Source organism: Saccostrea echinata, unplaced genomic scaffold (assembly GCF_033153115.1).
Source record: "Saccostrea echinata isolate AGI-Se365-2 ecotype Australia unplaced genomic scaffold, CSIRO_AGI_Sech_v1 ptg000054l, whole genome shotgun sequence".
Classification (NCBI taxonomy): Eukaryota; Metazoa; Mollusca; class Bivalvia; order Ostreida; family Ostreidae; genus Saccostrea; species Saccostrea echinata.
In genome coordinates, this window is record NW_026889803.1 from 122,232 (window position 1) to 145,063 (window position 22,832).

Consider the following 22,832-nt stretch of genomic DNA (forward strand, 5'->3'; position numbering starts at 1 on the left):
TATAGAAATTAGTGTGTCCGTCCATCCATCTGTCCGTCCGAGATCTCTTTTAAAGGGTGTGCATTGACCTTGAACTATGAACTATGTTCCAAGGTCTAAGGTTAAGGTCATAGCAGAATTGTATACGAAAAATCTTTGTCCGGAGCACACCTTTTCTCCCCTTGGTCCAGTCTGGTACATACTTCCACAGAGTGTTTGTGGTCAAAGGGTGTGCAGTGACCTTGAATAATATTTTTCACTTGCTTAATCTTGTTCAGAACCAAAAATAAATGGCTTTAGGTAAGCGGTAATGAGACTGAAATAAAAGTTTTATGCCAACTGGACAATTTCTAAGTTATAGTTCAAGGTCAAAGCAGAATTCTCTGAAATGCTTTTTATCCTATTGTCCATTATTTGAGTTGGGCCCTATGTGATGGTAGACATCTCAATGATTCATGAATTCAGTGAAGTTCTACATGAAACAGTTTAAGAATAAAAGGTATGAAGTGCAGTTAACTAATTTCAAATTTTAAACAATAAAAATGGGAATATAAAATGTGACCAAAATCGTAACAATGTCCTTTTTAATGTCAAGTTGGTATGTTCTGAATGAGGGAAAATAGATCTAGAGCTTTTATCATTTACAGGTGCATTACCTATGACAGCTTCATTAAAAAGGAACAATTCTTTGTAATTTTTCACATTGAATTCAAAGTTTGACCTAGTTATCTAAAAATAATGCTGACCAAATGTGTTCTTTATTCCATAGGAAAATACGCTTTTGTACTCTTACTTCAACACTCAACAGTACTCATTACAATTTTTTGAATGAATTATGATTTTTGACCTTGACGGTTAAGGCAGATTTAAAAAAAAGAATAATTACTAATACTATGTACTATTAATATATATACTTTACTAGAAATACACATTTGCAATTAAGTACACAAAGCCTCGCAAAGATACAATTTCTCATTCCTTTATCAAACAATATTCGGAACATAAAAAAAAATGTACCTCCTTAAAACAACAAGAGTCAAGTAAATGTATGTAGATACATGTAAATTATAAGCGATCTACATAGTCTGTTATTCGGATAAAGAGTTCTGTTGCTTCTTCTACTGTGTTTGGTGGGTAATTCAAACCGTTTTCCATTCTTCTTTGCGTACCAATAACTTCAAATTCCATTGAAACACCATTTGCAAGAGGTTAGGCACAATATTCTTGTTCTATGCCATTCAGATTATCAGGTACAGGCATTTAGAAATCTCTTGTTTAGTAAATTTCGGGCTGAAAATACATAACATCTGGTTTTCCAGACGGACAATCTGCATTGCGGTTTCTTCTAATTGTGTGTTCATTCCAATGCTGTATAACTCTGATCAATTCTCTGGTGATAATTGGTAAGAAACAATACCTAGCACACTCCAGGTGGACTATGTCGGAGGTGTCAAAAACACCTAAATTATCCATATCCTTAAAGTAATTTATCCAAAAATTGCCACACATTTCTCGTAAACACCGCCAAAATCGCTTTATTCTTGTATTTTTATATGACGATCCATACCTAAAACTTGATAGTCCTTGCAAGGGATCCTGGTGATTCCATCGCAAAGCGTATTGCAAATCCCGAACTATGGAATTCTCAGTACCCCTGTCTGCGTATACGACTACAGGAACCCCGTTTATTTCTTTGATATAATCTATATAAAATCTGGATATATACTCAGGGTTTTTGTCAGAATTGCAAGCTCTGAGCCAGAGAATACGTCTTGAAAAGCCATCTACACAGCCATGAATGGAAATTCCGAATGGTTTTAACTTGTCCAAGCCATCTAGATGAACACAAAAATTAGGCCCTTCGTTAATGTACCTTCTACGCTGAAGACGACGTTGTCAACGCCTTATTACACCTTCTGCGTCCAAAACAGTTAATGCAAGGCGCACCAATTCACAAGACACATTGAGGTTATGGTCGATTAGCAGACGTCTCCTCATTCCTCTATAGCCTACCAGGGTATGTCACCGCCCGAGCCTGAAAGTTCATGTAGAATAGCCGTTACAATGTCCTCCAAACGTGGCTGGTTGTTGCGTCTCGTCGGATTCATTTCCCTTAAAACTCGATGAATTTGTCTTGCACTAAGAGCAATGTTATGTTTGCTCGAAAGAAATCCAATGATTTCCTGAATAGTATGACCAGAGTGGTAATAAACAGCAATCATTTCATTCCTACTGAGAGATAGTCCGCCCACAACCAAACGTTGAGCCAGAGCAGGTGTATAGATATTTTCACTCATAGTATTTTTGTCGCTGAAAAAAATGGGGAAAAATACTTTATACACAATGAATTTTTGTTTTGCTTTCTACATGTGTAAATGTACATCAAACTAAATCATTCTATAAATACACCACGATTTGGCTTGTAAGAGTTTATTATATAAAAAAAATTGCAATTCATTTAAACTTATGTAAGATAGCACTGGCGGATTTAGAGGGAGCAGGTGGCCCGAGCTCCCCCTTTAGTGTCCGAAATGTACATAAGATTTAATAAATCAATTTTTTTGGTTTGGTCGTGGGCCCGTACCCCGACCACAAACTGGTCGGGGCCCCCCTTTTCAAGATTCCTGGATCCGCCACTGAAGATAGTGAAGTTCTAAATGTACTATGTTTGATCAAATAATAGCTACATGAAGAACACATATCATTTAAGAATTGGACACTCTGACCAAATGAGATATTGACACCAAGAATTATTATCATTAAGGATTATACAAAAGTCCAGATTAATCAACCAAAAGATCTTCATTACATCCAATATCAGTTTTATATCAGATCTAAAACAAAGTTTTACCTTGTCAGTTGTGTAGAGACCTATAGTGGCATATTTCTGTCCCCTACATGCAAGATAAATTATTTTAACATGCAACATAATTATGTAGACATGCGACTTATTTATGTCAACATGCAAAATAATTATGTTGACATGCAAGTTAACAATCTCTCTAGAGAATATAATTTTAATGTTGGTAAATTTACTTACTTACGTACAAGTTTACGCCATTATATGACAACATACAAGCAAGATGTAACAGAAATATGTTGATATGCGACTTATTTATGTTAACATGCAAGATAATTTTGTAGACATGTGACTTATCTATGTCAACATGCAAGATAGTTATGTAGACATGCAACTTATTTATGTCAATGTAGACATGCAACTTATTTATGTCAACATGCAGGATAAGTATGTTGACATGCAACCTATTAACTTGCATGTTAACATAAATAAGTTGCATGTTGACATAAATAAGTCGCATATTGACATAATTAAGTTGCATGTTAACATAATCATCTTGCATGTTAAAATATAACTCGCATGTTGACATAAATAAGTCGCATGTTGACATAAATATGTCGCATGTCAACATAATTCTGTTGCATTTTGCTTGTATGATGTCGTACGACGGCGGTAGTAAGTATGTTACCAACATTAAAACTAGAGTCTCTAAAAAGATTGGTAACTTGCGTGTCAACATAATTATTATGCATGTAGGCATAATCATCTTGCATCTTGACATACTTTTCTCGCATGTTAACATAATTTATCTTGCATGTAAGGGGCAGAAATATGCCACCATACATTAGACTAAAAAAAGATTGAGAATTTGATTGGAAGATTGAAGATTGAAAGCCTCACCCCCTTGTTATGGACCTTAACAGCCCATCTCCACCTACACCCCCTAAAAACACTCCTTCCCCAAAATAAAATTTGGAAAATTCTCCTCTTTTGGGGGAACAGTCAAAGATTTTTAAGGTTAGATGTCAATTTTTTCCCTTATACTGCCAACCTTCAAAATGGATCCTTCGTGCCTGAGATTTATTTATTCTACATGTACATGGCACTTAATTTAGATTTAGAAATGTCAAATTATACTGAAAGGAAAAACGCAGGGTAAACTTTTTAGGTGAAATAAGGTTATATAACATTTTTGAATAAGTTTTCCTATTATATCACAAACGTAATAAGTTTCACAATAAACCCTGAAGAAAGCTGAATCACACTGGAAACAGTTATGTCACACGGAAACAGTTATGTCACCAGACGGAAAGAGTTATAACACCCTCTCGATCACTTTCACGTGTTTTTATGTTACGCATTTGTAGCTCGGGTTCGTGATGTAATGATGTCGGTTGCTAAGCAAATGTAAACAACGGAGCGCATTCTGAATTATTTGTCTAAACTTAAACAATTTTAGATGATTTTTTTTATTTTAAAAATGTTATATAACATATACCACATGTGATATATGTATAATATATTTCAGACGTATTTTCCAGTTATCCTATCTAACATTTAAAATAATCTTTAATAAAAATGTAACCAAAATCTCATTTGATTTTCCTCAATAATTCATGAGTTATTGAAACTCATATGAAGGTACCCCCAAAAGTGAAAAATGAAATTCTCTTTATCTCACATGTCTCCCTCGTGCATCTGTCACAGTCTTGATTCTCCTATGCATGGAGTTCATCAGTGTGTTTATCCTTCTAATAGGGATATTATTCAACCCTTCCGAGAAGGTAGTCCTTAGTTGATTGAAACCAGCTTGGACATTTTAAACCCTATCGTCCACGTAGTCTCACAGACGGTTGATGCGAAAAAGATGGACTTGACAGAGACCAGTCAAGTGGATAAATGTGATTGTTCACAAGAAAATCTTGACAAACCCTGGCAGCATCGGGAAGGAGGGGGTTAACATGCCAAAAAAATAGGCAAATGATGCACGCATGCGCAAATTAAAGGAACACTTACGTAAAGTTGAAGAGCTCATAAACCAAAATTGTGCCATTGATTTCCTTCAGATTTGGGGTGAATGTAACAATTATAATAGATTGCTGTATTAATAGCAGTTTTAGGGTAATGTGATGGTGATTATACAGGTGGCTGGATGAATAGCCCGATCTTGATGTGGCGCTGTTAAGTGTCAACGTCATCGTCAAGGTTGGTTGCAAACCTTTCTACGCCCTCTCTGAGGATGGGTAAGACGTTCTGTTGTGGAAAAATTCACAACAAACTGCACAGAAACCTGTCAATGCCTTTGTCCTTACTTAGGCAATGCAATAGCCAGACCCCATGGTACTTCCGTCAACTGTACCTTGATTTCTAGAAATGCAAATCGACTGTAAATATCGAAAAACGATGTTATAACTTAAGTGCAGCAAATGGTACTACAAGATGTGTTGAAAAACATGTCGTCATCGATATGCATGTGTTTTCGGCATTTTACCACTCTCCTTATGTGACGTCATACATTTCACGGTTAAGTAGTTCTGAACACTGATTTTAATGCACAGTAACCAAGATATCCCTCTCACCAAATTTGATAATTTTCGGTTATACAGTCAAAAAATTTTACCCTGCATTTCTTTTTCCTTTCAGTATATAACATTGTATAACTAATTATGTCTACTTTTAACCCTGTTTCACTCAATGTGTTTGGCCTTTAAATTTCAGCAAACGTAACAAGTATAAAATATCATGGATTACTTAAAGATCATTAAATCATTGAATCATATTAAAGAAAAACAATTATTGCTGGGGGTTTTTCAGTCATCTCATCCTTGGGGCTCAGTGAATATTGTACTCCTCAGGTGGCTAAATCATTGTATTGACCTTAAAAACAGCAATAAATTAATAGTAATGTATAGACCTGCTATACATTGCTTAATACTCATCAGGATCTCCCACTACATGTACATGTACATGTGCGTATATGGCAGTGGAATCCCACTACATGCATAATATGAATCCCACTACATACACTCAATGCTAGCCTAAACTTTACACATATTACGAAAGTGAATAAATCTTAGAATCTAACCTAATTTTATACATACCTGATTCATCATCATTTATAGTCTTGACATTCTTTTTGCCCCACTTCACATCAGGCCTGACGTTTGCACACATAAACTTTTTGCATTGATCTTTTTACCCAAGTAACTTAATATGTAGTACATGTTGGCATGGTACATTCTCCAATGGCTAAAACAAAACAAAAAGGAGATATGAGTTTTACTTTGAGTAAAATTAGTCAAAAACATTAACAAATACAGCATGAGTAAATAGTCTGACAATTTGACTTCCAATTGTTACTGATAACTCTTTGTGCGGTAGGAATCCTACTGGAAGTATGACAAGAATCCCACTACATGTGTATGGTCAAAGGACAAAAATACCACTACGTACATGTACATACTATGTAAGAAACTAGGTGGCTCCAGGTAGTTGTGAAATGCGGAAGGAACGACATGAAATGGGTCTATCATATGATTACTGAGGCAATTTTAACGCCTCATTCATTAGCATCTCCATTGCTTGTGGAAAAACCATCACCCAGAACAATTTTAGGACCTCGTAGTTCCTATGCATAAATATATATTTTAGGAACTTTTTTTCTTTATCTTTCAAAAGAGACCTTGATAAAACAATGACCCTCAATTGTCCACTTGCTGACCTCGTCGTCTATGTGGCCTTAGTCAGGTCAGATCACATCCTGGGCCAAGTCTGTATGTTGCAGGAATCCAACTGCATGCATAACATGAATCCCAATACATACACTCAATTGGAAACCACTGTAGAATCTAACGTGATTTATTTTTTTACATACCTGATGCATCGTCTAAAAAGTCTTGTCATTCTCTTTGTACGACTTCACATCAGGCCTGACATTAGAGTATGAACTTCTAGCTCTTTTCATGCTCTTTGATTCATTACTCATGTACAAGTTGGACTTGCTTCTTATTCTTGACCATAACTAGTAGCAATACAAATAGAAAATGTGAGTTCCTTTTGATTAAAATTAGACGAAAACATAACAAAAAGCAGCGAGTAAATAGTCTGAAAATTTGACATCAGACTGTTACTGATAACCCTATTGTAGTAGGAATCCCACTACATGTATATGGTCAAAGGACAAGAAACTCACTACATGTGTATCAGGACAAGAATCCCACTACATGTGCATGGTCAAAGGACAAGAAACTCACTACTTGTGTATCAGGACAAGAATCCCACTACATGTATATGGTCAAAGGACAAGAATCTCACTACATGTGTATCAGGACAAGAATCCCACTACATGTGTATGGTCAAAGGACAAGAATCTCACTACATGTGTATAAGGACAAGAATCCCACTACATGTGTATGGTCAAAGGACAAGAATCTCACTACATGTGTATCAGGACAAGAATCCCACTACATGTGTTTGGTCAAAGGAAAAGATAACTAATAACAATACAAAAAGAAAATGTGTTTTCCTTTTGATTAAAATTAGTCTATGACAAAAAACATAACAAAAAGCAGCGAGTAAATAGTCTGATAATTTGATGTTAGATCTACAGGGTTAGAAACTCCCTTAAATTAAAATAATTGCGAGAAAGTGAACTCGTAATTTTATAAGACTACTGGCAATTTTCATATAAAGTTAAATTTATATAAATTAATTAAATACATGTAACTTAAGGAAAGAGTAACTACTGTACAATACACAAAATACAACTACAGTGTGACTTTTAGTTAAATTACTGATTTAAATCAAAAGCATTGTGTTCTGTCATATTATATAATTTTGCTACAGTTTCAATGCAAAAAAAAATCAACTCGCAAGTTTTGGCGAGTTACCTAATTTTTAACTCGCAATTGAGGAATTCTAACTCACGTTTTGCGAGTTGTATATAGTGAATTTCGAACCCTGATCTATCACTGCAGATAACTTTATGTGTGGTAGGTATCCAACTACACGTGTATGGAAGAAGGACAAGAATCCCACTACATATATACTGTGTTACATTGTATATAGGCGAGTTCAGAAATTTGCAAAAAGGGAGAGGGGACTATATGAAAGGAGATCCACCGCATGGTCTCTTTGACTTTTTTTTTTACATCCCATCCGATTCGAACCTCTTTTACCTGTTTAAGTTATATCACCCAGAGACAGTTTAAGTGAAAACTTCCTACTCATTAATGTTTTTAAGAACTCCTTTGTTCATTTTTCAAAAGTGTGTGTTTTTTTTTGTCTGCAAGAAAAAGGGGGAGGGCTGAAGACTTGGGCCCTCCCTCTGTGTCTGTCCTTGGATAGTTAACCTTACTTTATCGTACCTCTACTTATTTTTCTCCTATATTAAATTAGTTCATTAGATGTGTATATTTCATTAAAAATTGCTGTGAATGGACTAATCACCGAGCTTTAGTCAGGTGACCTAATCCCAGTGCTTTGAAAGCTAATTCCCAGTTATCCATAATCCCCTAGTTTTTTTTCTTTTGTATACTAGGAATAACATGTGAATAAACTAATCCCTGTGTGCTAGTCAAGTAAGCTATTCCCTGCTTCAAAAGCTAATTCCCGGTTATCCGTTATCCTCTAAATTATACTTGTGTATCAATATAATAAAACAGTAAAAAAGTATATCATTGAGGAAATTAGTAAGATTTCAGTTCCCCTCAACCAGAACTATTTCCCTCGGCTTCGCCTAAGGAAATAGTCCTGGCCTCAGGCAACTGGAGTCTTGTTAATTCCCTCAATGATAAACTGTATACTATAAAATACTCAACACATTCTTTTAAGAAATCTAGCAATCTACAAGAATCCCATAGTATACATTTGAGAAATCTTAAATTCAATATCAATCTGAGCCTAAGATTGCTCATACAAACAAAAATAAGAATGTTTCCCTTTTCACTAAAACATACTGATCTCTTCAAAAGCATCTGATGTAGGGCTTTTAAAATCATATATTTACAATGTACATCGATGTGAAACTCTTTAGTGCAAGCATGCATGGATATAGTGAATTTATAGAAAAAGCAAAGTTTTTTCAGGGGATCGGCCAAATTCTGGACAATATTAATTCCTTGTAAAATTTTAGGGTTATAACAAACTTTGATATATGATGAATTTATGCATACTTCAACAAATTTATTATTTAGATATAAGGAATTATGGATATAGTGAAGTAAATTCACAGATCTCAAGGACTTAATTCGCTCATGATAACCGAGTTTTACTGTGCACTCAAAAGTCAAAAAAGGCAGAGGTTACAATACATTAATTGATATAGTCTTTACCAAACTAATTCTACTTGTTTAGCGTTAGTTCATGACAGATGATACACGGAACAGCATTTTGATGGTTATCATGGGTAGGTTACATAATTAGCTTACCCCATTAAAATAGAGCAATGCATATCTTTCTCAGCCATGGAGTTATACATGCAGTAGATACAGTTCATATTGTGACGTACCACAAAGTCACTGTTAAACTATAGGCAGTTGATCTAAATTCTCAATGATGTCATATAAGTGGTCATTATTTTCAGTGGATTCAACCAGGGATGGAGTAATTGAAAAAAAGTTATTGTAATTGAGTGTAATTAATTACATTACATTTTTCAAAGTAATTGGAAGTAAACTGTACGTAATTTACCATTTTTTCAATTACTTGTAATTGAATATAATTAATTACAATGAAGAAAATACCCTGTAATTTCAATTACTTTTCAATTACATTTTAATTACTTTACATAATACATGTTATGTGTATTTAATAGGAAAATATTTCCAATACAGTCACATTTTACAGTTATTTTAATTTATTCAAAGAAGCCCTTCTGTTTTTCAAATCTTAAACATTTTTGTATCTCAATAAATGAATTTGATATATTGGATCTTTTAATAAAATATTAGTTTGTTTTATAATTATAATGCACAAAAAGAATTAATACTAGTTTAATGTTTATCAAAAATTTTGTTCTACATACCTCTCATTGGTATGGGCATGAAAACATCTCAATTTTTTGTTGCTTGATTAATTATCACAAAAGAATAGAAAATAATTTAATGTGTCAATAAGACCTGCCTTGTTGCTCTTCAACTCCCAGCTGTAAATTGCTATCAAAACAATCCTCCAAGGTTTGAATGAATCAAAACAGTCTTCATGAAAACTTTTTAAACTTACTGGCCATTAGGACCAGTGAACTCTCTAAATTTACTGGTCTACTAAAATTTTACTGGCCCCCTTAATTTAAAAAATGAATACATAATTATAAATTAATATATGCCAACTTTAGAAACACTGCCATTTTTCACCATTTCTTGTGTTTCAGTAAGTTGTTTGAAGGATATTCGTACATTTTACAACTACTAGTTAATAGTTACTAGTTAGTTCCCTAATCGGTTGTTACGTCCAGTAGGGCTGGGACGAGATATCGATTCAATGTGTGGATGATACGCATATCGATACGTATGAAGAAATATCGAAATATTGCCCAAAAATTCTGACTTATGTTTTTCTTTCTTTACTTAACATTTTGGGTTTAATATATAAAATAAATATGCTTAATATAAATATGAAATACATAATAATTAACACCACTTGTGTAAAATAATTAAGTTTTACAACTGATATACAACTTCTTTGAATAAATTTTTCTTTTATTTGTGAAGAAATGTTTTGTTCATTTCAATAGAAAAAAGAATTTATAACCAATTAAAATATCGTGATACATATCGTATCGTGGCTCAAATATCAGGATACGTATCGATATAGAAAAAGTTGTATCGTCCCAGCCCTAACGTCCAGGGTTAGTATATACCGTAATATGTCCCTGTTATGTATAATTAATAATAATAATAATAATAATAATAATAATAATAAAACTTTATTTAAAGAAGGTAACCTGGTTAGTGCATGCACTATTCTTCCCCAGGGCCTTCTATATATCAATTACAAAGATAAACTAGAGCCGATCTCGTTGCAATGCAACGAATAGGTCTTCCGTCGGAGCTCCGGACAGAACATAGCGACCTTGAGTCAAGGTCATGCAACATTTTAAGGTTATAAACAATCCTGTAAGGGGCATCAACTTCCAATGTTTCAACAGTAGTAGGACAGTAAAAGAATGTAAAATTCCCCTGTCAGTGAACTTGAACTTGTCCAAATAATCGTGCGTCAAGCCAGGACACATTCTGCAGCTGGTTAAGAGCAAACACCATCTGTATGTCATCGACAAAAAAAATTCACAGTCACGTATTCTTTCAGACTATTCATCCAAAACATCATATTCTAAGTGACCTCGAATTTAAGTCAAGGCCATTACACACTTTGGATAATATATTTATCATCTTTTCAGTGAAATGCAAATGCATGCAATTTTTTCTAGTCCAAAATTAAAGACCTTTTTGTTTGTTTGTTTGTGTGTATGTTGTTTAACGTCCCTCTCGAGAATTTTTCAATCATGTGGGGACGCCACCATATTTGCCGATGGAGATCTGCAAATTTTGACCTATACTCGGCACTCATGGCCATTGAACAGTGAAGGATCTTTTTCGTGCCAGCACCTACTGCCAGACGGGACTTCAGTTTATACGGTCTCATCTGAAGGATCGGTCTCTGCGTCCCATAGTGGGATTCGAACCTGCGACATAAGGATCAACTCCTTAATCCACGACTCTAGAGGAGACACTCTTACCACTGCGCCACGTGGGCGACTAGACCTTTTTGAATTTTACACTTATTATATCAGTGACCTTGAACTTGCCTAAATGACCTATTCTAAGGTCAAAAACAACCTTTGAACTAATTATGAGCTTCCAGTGATACTCAATGACCAAGATATTCCTGAAAAAGAATATTGCACTTTTCTGTCAGTGACCTTGAACTTACCAGAAAGATCTTGGATCAAGGTCAAAACACATCCTTGGATCGTAAGCAATCTCTGTATCAAGTAATAGCTTCCAGTGATTTTATATTACAAAGTTATAGCATGGAAAAAAAATTAATATTTATCTGCCAGTGACCTTGAACTTGCGGGAAAAACCTCTATTCAAGGTCAGGACAAACCCATCTCAAGCAATCTGAGAAAAAGTTTCCTGTGTTCCTCCCACCCCTTATAAATTTATAATCCAGGCACGAGTTTTGCCACTTCTTCTGCCAATCTAGTACTATGTTATCTCAAACCGGTGGATCATATGCAATCTTTGTTCCTAGTATGAGCTTCCAAAATTATAGCACATACAGTAATCTTACACTTTTCTGTCAGTGACCTTGAACTTACAGGAATGACCTTGAATGAAGGTCGTGGCAAACCCTTTTTGTCATAAGCAATTCCTGTATCCAGTGAGCTTCCGGTGACTCTCTATTACAGATAAATGAGTCGGACAAAACTTTGCTATTTTTTTTTAAGTGACCTTGAACTTGCCGGAATGATGTTGGATCAAAACCATGACACACCCTCGGATCATTAGTAATCTTTGTACCAAGTATGACCTTCCATATTCTTCATAACAAAGTTATATCCTGGGCAAACTATCACGTACAGACGGACAGCTAGGCAGACGGACAGTGTGATTCCAAGACTCAAAACACCCCCACCCCAAACCAACACACTTCGTTTGGGGGGATATATAAATTCCTATGTTAAATAATGAACACTCTTTCCGGCCCAAACCTTCTCCCTGGAATCAAGATTTGAAAAATAAAATGAATGTATGCTATGTTGGAAATTTTCTCATTCTAGTCCAGGGGTTCTTGAGAATACTATTTTCAAATGACCCCATGCGCGGATCTAGAGGGGGTTGGGGGCAGTTAAATGTATATACTAAAGCAAGTAAAATTAACCATCCCCCCCCCCCCTAGAAAACGCAGACCCTTCCTCGAAAACGCGGATCTGTGTTAAAATGGTATGAAAAGTCTTAGGTATGAAGCTTTAAAAGTCAACGAACCCCCCCCCCCCCACACACACACACACACACACGCACACAAACACACACACGAAATAGGTTTTTCACGTTTGTGAAAAGAATTTCTTTTTTTTGGCTCGTCAAGAAATTTCTGGGTTGAAATATTTTTTTATTGGGATCCCCCCCCCCCCCGTGGAAAAAAAATCCTTGATCCGCGCCTGGATCCCATCTAATTTTTACTACATGTATCCGTTAAAAGAGGATGTGACCCTTCATTTGAAAAAAACTTTACCAAAAATATTCTATGTTAATTTTCGTTGTTATGGCCCAGTGGTTCTTGATAAGATAAAAATGAGAAAATTTTACAAGTAACTTTAGAACGACAACGACGATAACGCTTATATACGCCAAGAAAGCAAACAAAGCTGAAGAATTATGAACAGAAAAGCTTACTTTGGGCCTTTGGGCTTGGGAGATGAGATACTTATTTAAGAAATAAACAACAATGTTAAAAAGTTCTCTGGGAAATGAACTTCGTTGGTCACGTGATCAAATCCTTTGAAGCCCTAAGGGCTTCTCAGATTTGATCAGGTACCAACCAAGTTCATTTCCCAGAGAACTTTTTAACATTGTTGTTTATTACTTTTATTTACATTTGAGACGAATTTTCTGAAAAGAACTGCATTTATTACACGAACGGCCCGCCGTATTCATGCTATGTTGTGACGCGAAGTGACCTAGAAGCTGTTTGGTCTTGAGAGTTCGCCTCGCTCCAACATTTGAATACTTATATTGCTGTTCAGCAGTCCAGTTCAGGAAATATCTATTCATAATAAAAACAAAAACAAAAAAACAAAAAAACAATGATCGCTACTGAGAATGATCTTACTATTATTGTATGAGTTCTTTATATGAAGTCAAAAGCGGTGATATCGTCTTCAGTTTACATACCTTCAAAGGAATTTCGGGTTAAAAAGGTAAGCGTGATTTTAGGCTAATTAAAAACATTCTTCACACCGAAGAAAGAACTAATGATCATTTGTTGAACGAAAAAAAACATATATCTTTTTCATCGCTTTAACGGCTTAGAAGTTCCGAAACCAGTGTCACCGGGACAGAAATATGTAGACAAGATATCATCTCGCTGTGTGATACGGTCACGCCATGACTTCTGACCCCCTAATAAGTTTGTACAGAATTGAACATATTTTCTCTTCAATAGGTTCACCTAAGAAAAATATTTGCAAATGTAAATAATAAAAATTGAAATTATTTTGTCATTTTTTTACTATCGACGGACCTGCATTTCAAAGAGAGAGAGAGAATTTCTAGCTAGGTCTTTGAATAACAGCCGGTGACATCGGTTCACAAAACCAGGTCCCTAGGAATGTACATGTATATAAAATAGGCAGTGCCTTTCTCTCGGAATTCATCACCTGCTTCTGTAAAGCTCCATCCTCACTTGTACTTACATAACCGGCTGCGAAGGAAAACATTCTATTTATTTCGGGGATGGGGGTATACGTATTGCGATGAGAGGCAATTTATTCACCTATACGTTCATTAAATATGAAGATTGCTTCTGAGTATTTGTATACGATCGCACGACTTTCGTGTTAATTTATAAAAGTTAGAATATGTAAGCAAATAACTAAACTAACTTTGTTCTAGATGAATTAAATAATTACTTAGCCGTTTGTAAGTTTTTTTTTAAACATTTGTAAGAACCACTTTATTTTAAAAAACAAATAATCGTCCTATTATGGGCGCCCATGATATATTAGACAGGATGTTTAATTAAAATATAATTCAGATATCGACATCCAAGAGAACAACACATTCTTTTTTTCAGTGGCGGATAAAGGAATCTAGAAAAGGGGGCCCGACGAGTTTTGGGTCGGGGTAGGGGCCCAAAGCCACATAAAAATTGATTTATTAAATCTTGTGTATATTTTGGATACAAAAAGGGGGCTTGCAGGCCCCCTGAACCTCCTCTAAATCTGCCAGTGTTTTTTTTTTTTCATTAGTCAGCCCGACTAGTTACGGTGGGATAAAACTGCAAGTACGCTTGCATAATTTGGAATTCTGGGAAAAAGATGTACACGACTTGTTCTAAAGAAACTCGTGCTATTTGCTCCAACCAAAGGGCGTGATTCTTCACAAACACCTCTAAACAAAGACGCGACCTCGATCTATTTATAGACTGCATTGTTCTTCGTCGTTCTCAACGAAAAATTAAAAAAGAGATTGTTCTAAGTGGGAGATATGTAGTAAGAATATTCTAACTGTGTCTCGGGACAGGCCCTCACCACAGTTAGAATACGTCCCATATACATGTACTTGCAATGTAGCAAATCGGAGTGGATCCACTCCGAAATGATTCTGAAGAATACAAAATGAGTTGCACTGAAAATAACTACCAAATTAATCATAACAAACCTTTTTGAGATTGTATATGCCTTTTAACCTAAAAATTAATCCATATATATACGAAAATTCAACTCATTTTCTCAACGTTTTTTCCTCGCTTCAAATTTAACGCCATGTTGACATTCGGAACTCTCTGGATTCTTCATAGAAAATGCACAGAGTTCGAGTTATCGCCCGTGTTTATTTTGCTACACTGCGAATACACGGAACGAATTCTATCGTTAAACCGGGTCCGTAGGACAATATCATTTTAAACCGGGTCCGTAGGACAATATCATTTTAACGATAGAACATTCTATCTAGGAAATATGATACTATGAAAATATTTCAGTGCTTCTTATAGAAGATAAGAAGTTTATATGCAGAGCACATTTAACACTTGATATATACCCTCAATCGCCGTTGCAAGTTCAAGGATTTGTGTGTATTCCTCTGAATGCCTGATGCAAGACTCCCTCGATCATTACCTTACATAAGACAGGTACGGGTCGGTCGGAATTCACACAATAATCCACTTGCACAAAGGTCCCAAGACAGTGAAAAAAAAGAATCTCTTTATTTTAATGATGAAAGTTATGAAAACGTCAGAATATCACTTAAGATGTGTAAATTCTTATAATTTACACGATGATAGACTTGTACATGTAAGTGCCGCTTGTGCACGTGAACCGCGCCCACAGGTGAGAAACTGACCACAGTAGAACTGCGATAGTTGAGAGAAACTGCGCGGATTTGTAGACAGCCCCCCCCCCCCCCAATTAGAGAGAGTGAGCGAGATGGAATCCAGTATCATTTTAGGGTATACGTACTGTATGTATAAAATATTTTGAATCTCCAGTTTATTACTTTATTTTGGAAGCAATTCTTTTCTTTCCTAATAACACTAAAATGGATGCTTAAATTTAGAAATTGAATTAAATATACATACAGTATGCACCCTCCCCCTTCCCCTATCATGCATTGCCTCGAACCTGCACGATTAAAAAACTTTTATCTAATAATAATTAACACAATCTAACCCAAGGTCTACCCTCCTTTTCAGCATCATAATCTATATTATTTATAGAATTTAACAGTAAAAATGAAAATGTATACATTCTTACACGTTCAATGATTGGGATCATAGTGGCTTTGTTCATTTCTGAGACGAACTTTATCTGATGTCCGCGCCCAAGAGAAATTAATTGGAGGTCATCATAATGATCACGATGTAGTTTAACTAAAATTTATTCTATGCTTTATTATTTATTATGTACAGAATTATGTTACAAATAAGAAAACGACTGGGCGAATTTTAACTTAGACGACAATGACTTTTAATGAACACAACATGATGGATAAAACAAATCATATACCATCACAAACCAAGAAAGAAACTTTCTGTATTCCAGTGGCTGACTCTCAGCTTTTTTTTAAAAAGCTAATCTTGTTATAAAGACTTGCAGAATAAGCGAAATACTCCAGATATTTAATAAAAATCTCGAACCCGATCTAAAACGCGTTGACAAAGTCAAACCAGACGGTTTTAGTTTTTAGGGCATTTTTACAGTGATATGAGAAAAAGTCTGATAATTGCTGTTAATTTTAAGAAATAAAGTTCGTCATTTTTCAACCTCGTTCGGTATAATATAATTTACTGATAATTTTTTCCGTTAAGGAGGAACACATGGGCGAAGGATAAAAAAGAGGTATTCTGCATGTACATGTACACAACATTGTTATTGTGTACTCGGATTAAACCGAAAATCCTTCGTTACATTGTATTTGGATATAATTTTCACATGTTCTCAGGCGAATATTCATTTATTTTTATCTGTCTAAAGACAATAATTTCAGTTGATAGAGAAATGTTTTTATTTCATCGTTTTTCCCCATCCTTTTGATTTACACATTTGCTTTGTACACAAAAGCGTGTGTTCATATACCGCTGTTTCTACGCGCTATCGATATGATCAGGGAGAACATGATATTCTCCAGCAATTTATTTTTATGAAAACACTCAATGAAAACATATTAGGTGAAAATATATATACCGATAGTATCTTAATATCTTATTAGTATATACCTGTTTAATTGCAATGTAACCAAGCGTAACGATCGCTGGCCAGGACTTTTTTGAATATAATTTATAACCGTTATTAAAACAACTCGTCAGCTGAGCGGACCTATGATTTAAACAGTAAAATAGGGAAATTCCAGAGTTCGAAGTGTATTTATTTTGGGCGCTCTTCCACATAAACAAATAAGACCGCATTTACGCGTACTTACATGCATGTACCAGTCATTCGTATCATGGGAAAATTCAGTTTATTAGATGAAATAAAACAAATGCATAAGGTTAATCTTCCTAGACAACACGTTTTTAAAACAATCTCTAATATAACTGACGGTATAAAATAACAAAGAAATAACGGGATTGTGTAAACTTGTATTTAATTTGGAATGAGAACAAATCTTAACCTGTCAAATCATTTATAAAACATACTTCGTTTTCCAGACACTAATTGTCGTGCGTAATCTTCACATGCACTGACCAAGAGGTCACAAGTTTGAAATGTTTGGCTTCTCATTGCGTGAGTTTTGTCAACACATATCGGAGTAGACTATCTAAGCCAATTGATTCCCAAAGAAAACTGCATAGGAAGGTTTTTTTGTACACTTTTTAACGGGTAAAATTCATTCGACGCTCGATAGAATTTTCAAATACAAGTGAAATATTTAGGTTACTTGCGTCCGACCTAGTATTTTGTATGCAATAATATTGTAAGTTAGGAAGAAAATAATACAAACTCAAAAGTAGTTAATATTATTTTCGATTTTCCTGACAATTAAAAATGTGACCTCTACGTACAATTATCGTGATAATTATATACATGCTGTTTAATGTTCATGAAAGAAATAGCAACTCGTAAAATAATAACATTAGAGAGATAAATAAATTGTTTCTTTAATACGCAAACAAAGTGGTCTTTTCGGCATTCGAAATGCATTGAATTTGAAGTCAGTTAAGACTAGTTGATTAAAACGAGCGAGTGATAAACAGTAAGACGAAATCATATGAAAGATTCGAAATGATTTTAAAGTAATTTTTCACAAAGCGCAATTATCTCGATATCGATAAATACAATGTTTATAAAAATAAAATTAATATGCAACTTTCTTGTAATTCAGCGAATAAAATATAAATTGAAATGTACTAGCGATTTTTAATCAAAGATATTATAAAATAATCTGAAAGATTCAACATATTTATCCACTCATCACTTAGTTTACTAAATGTATTTGGAAAGGCCATTCTATGGTTTGTTTTGTGTATGACCTTAGGTCGCTGGATCACACGCCGATTGATCCCCGGTGACCTCCTTTGCCACGCGCTATCGAGGGAGGTTACACAATTGTAAACACACAAGGTGAATGTAAAAGGCGTGTACTTAATGGCTGTGAATGGTCTTTGTTTAAAGTTTTGTTTTATTTTCTAACTTTATTGTTTGTTTTTATATGATAAGAAGAAAAGGTTATCTTTTTTCCCTGTTAAGTAGACTGGTTTATCCAAATTTGAAAACAAACGAAATAAAAGGGAAAGTTGTCAGTAAATAATTTAGAAATAAAGCTCAGAACACTTCAAGAACCCGATTCTAAAGAATATTAGCATCTAATGTAGCTAGGTTTATTATTTATAATAAGTTTATTTTATTATTACACGCATGAAGAGCTCTTGTTTACTTGCTGAATGAAAACGCTTACCTGTATATGTGTTATGCTTCTAGCTCATTTAGAACACAAGACTCAAACAAAATAACGTTTTCTTGAGATCAGTAAGATGTTAACTAACAACTTTAATGACGGCAGCTTTTTCGAAATATTTCGATGTAAATGTATTGTTGCGTGAACAGACAAAAACAGCGATTAAAATTCAAAATGATTTTTATGCACCAGTGTTTGGAATTAAGATTATAAAAGATCGGTAAAGTAATCTTACTGATTCGATATAATTAAAAACATAACTTTCCATTAATTAATAGCTCTTTGTACAAAATTGACATTATACGCGATCACAAATACTAGCTTTGTTTATGGCCACAGGTGGCTAGTACACTGGTGACCTCGATCAAAGGCGTGGGATTCGCGCGTTGGGTTACATAACTAAACATCGAGCTGAACATGGAGACCGTCATATGCATACAGCTAATGATCGTGAATTATTCAATGCATACAGTTTAAAATCACTTACAAAGTTTGTTGTAATAATAAACGTAGAAAGATAGATTTAATATTCTCCGCTTTTGAACACTATTAATCTAATTTAAAAAAGAAGAAAAGAAAGACTAGTTGTAATAAATAATTTAATAGTGAACCATAAACCACGTTTTAAACCTTATTAAAAAGAAAATTAACATTAAATACCGCTGGGTATATTATTGATAGCAAGTCTGTTTAAGTTATACACATGAAGAGGTCTGATTTCCTTGCCGAATGAAAAACGTTACCTGTTTACCTGGCCAGCTTTCTAATACGTATTACGCAATACCCATGGTATATTCGAACAAAACAACATTTTCATTAGATCAAAAAGGTGTAAAAGAACAATTTTGTTCCCAAGATCCAGATCGAAATATTTACCGTTTTTGAGTTATAAAGCAAAAACTTTTAAGGGCCCAAGATCCCTAATCATAGGGGCCAGCCCCTTTTAAATAGTATAATATGAAAGTCCTTGCAATTATGCACAACTTTTGTTCTACATGTCTTAACAAAATATTTTTAGTTTTCAAGATATAAAGGAAAATATGTCAAATTTTTTGCTGTTTTCCGCGTTCTAACTTTTGACCCCTCTCTAGCGCCATTTTTAATGCAAAAATCAAAAAACAAAAACCGATGTGCACAACTTCAATGCTTCCTCTTTTCAATTTCAAAGGGTTTTGTGCTCCAATTATAACCATTTCTGAGCCTTTGTCTGGAAATTGGAGGCATGCAAAATTCAATCAAAGGGGAATAACTCGTGAACAGAAGGTAACTTCCGAATTGTATTACGGTATTCTGACAGTGTTTTGTAAAGTCTAAAAGCTCTGAAAATTTGAACAAAATCTGTTTAAAAATGAGGAAGATATGAAGCGTCAAAGTTGGCGTCTAGGAAAAAAAAAAAAGAATAATCTTAATCATCACAATCAGTAGAAGGTCTTCCGTTGGAAACGGAAGACCTTAACAAGTACACATGTAATATACAATTCAACATAAAACATATATAGTCTTAAGGAATGACAATCACAAAATTATGAATGAGTGTCCATGTCTGGTAATATGTACATACAACTAACAATCACATTGTAGATAGGATATCAAAATCTTACTGTGCTCAAATAATTGTACGACAGCTGATAATGTTATTTTCTACATTACACTTAAATGCTCGTAGAGATTGAGAGAGTCTTATGTGCTGGGGAAGTTTATTCCATAGGTCCATAGGTGCACACCTGAGTACTGAAAAGAGGTCTTGAATAAGTTTGTATGGAACTTAGGTAATTTAAGGTCATAATTAGTTTCAGATCGCAGGTTATAAGAAGCTGAGGAGTGAAATTCAAATAAATTACAAAGATATTCGGGAGTCATTCCGCTGAAAATTTTGCATAATAATATGTATTTGTATAGATCAACTAGCTCATAAACTGTTAACCATCCAAGTTTCTCAAACAGTGGTTTAGAAGAAGAATCAGGACTTGCGTCAAGAATAATCCTGGCTGCCCTTTTTTGTAATTTAAATAGTCTACCCATGTCCTGCTTGTGGGCATTACCCCAAATAGTCAAACAATAGTTAATAGATGGTAGAATATAAGAATTGTAATATAGTTTTCTGGTATGTAGGGGAAGAAATTTTTTTATCTTACGTAGAGTAAATAACTTACAGTTTATGTTTTTACAAACTGAATCAATATGATTTGCATACTGTAACTTATCATCAATATGTACACCAAGAAGTTTCTCAGTTTCAACCATTTCAATTGTTTTGTCTGAGGCATAAATTTAAAGTTGTAAATTTGGATTATCTAGTTTTGATTTTCTTTGCTGGGTGCCCATTAGCATACATTTTGTTTTGTCTACATTTAATACCATTTGGTTTTGAGCACACCATTTCTCAATCTCGCAAAGATCTGAATTTAGTGTATTTTCTAAACATCTTGCATTATGATTATTAGAATACAGAGTTACATCATCAGCAAACATATCAATATTTGAATTGTTTACATGTAATGGAAGGTCATTTATGTACAATAAAAATAAAAGTGGACCCAAAATTGAGCCCTGTGGTATTCCTGCTGTGACGGGTAGAATATTGAAGACACATGTTCCAAATTTAACACACTGGGTCCTGTCGTAAAGATATGACTTAAACCACTTTATAGCTTTATGGTCAAATTTGTAATGGGTTAATTTCTCTAGAAGAATATTATGATTCACCAAATCAAATGCTTTACTAAAATCTATAAATGTAATACCGATTAGTTCACCACGATCCATTGCATTAAGCCAACTTTCTGTTAGTTTTGTAAGTGAAGTTTGACACAAATGGTGTTCTCTAAACCCCGACTGGGATTGTGTAAGTAAATTAAATTCATTAGTGAAATTTTGTATTAGCTTAGCTACACGTTTTTCTATCAATTTAGATATAGTCGGTAGAATAGAAATTGGACGATAATTATTCGGGTCAGCTTTGTTACCTTTCTTAAAAATAGGTGTTACTTTATCTTGTTTTAAAATTGTCGGGAAAATACCACTTACTATGCTAGCGTTAATAAGATGAGTTATAGGTATACATATATATTTAGATGCGACTTTCAAAGGACGCGGTCCAATAAAGTCAACGCCAGCTGATTTATTGATATTAAGAGAATTTAACATGTTAAAAACTTCACTTTCCTCAATTAGATGAATACTAAAAAAGGTTTCATCATCAAGCTTAGACCTAACAAAATTACGTAATATATTTGGATCATACTCATGTTTCGGCATTTCCAAAAGAAGCTTGTTTGAGACATCTGAAAAGTGGTTATTAAAAGTATTTGCAATATCCTGTAAATTATCAATAATTCCCCCGTTAGAAAACACACGAGATGCAGTTATATTCTTTGAATTACATGTTAATTGATTAAGATAGTTCCACATTTCTTTGGGATTTGAACTCTGTTCAATCGCTGTTTTATAGTATGAAGATTTTGATTTATCTATAAGAAGACTAACTTTGTTCCGATAAAGTCTATAGTTTTCCATATCTCCTTCTTTGTGGTCAGAGTCACGTAAGTGTCTAGCGTCGTTTATTTCTTGTGTCATCCATTTAGGACGGATTTCACTCTTTACTCGTTTGGTTTTAACTTGTGCATGCTGGTCAAGTACGCTATTAAATAATTCGTAGAATTCAGTTAGTATTTCATTAGGGTCATGCATCTGGAGGAGATTGTTAAAGTCTACATCTTTTTAGTCTTGGAGGAATTTATTTTCATCAAACTTTTTGAAGTCTCTATACTGAATTTCTATGTGTTTTCCTTTTTGCTGCATGCATTTAGTTTTTCTAGTGGCACATATTGGGTAGTGATCAGATATGGCTATAAAAGGTACATTCACTTCACACATGTTATCTGGTTTATTGGTGTTAAAGTGATCTATTAGGGTACTTGAGGTATTAGTTACTC

The 22,832-nt window shown here is 34.3% G+C and overlaps 1 pseudogene; it reads right to left on the reverse strand.

The window, feature by feature from the left end:
- Positions 1–1,044: 1,044 nt before the first annotated feature.
- Positions 1,045–2,558, reverse strand: LOC133171745 (uncharacterized; annotated as a pseudogene).
- Positions 2,559–22,832: the final 20,274 nt, after the last annotated feature.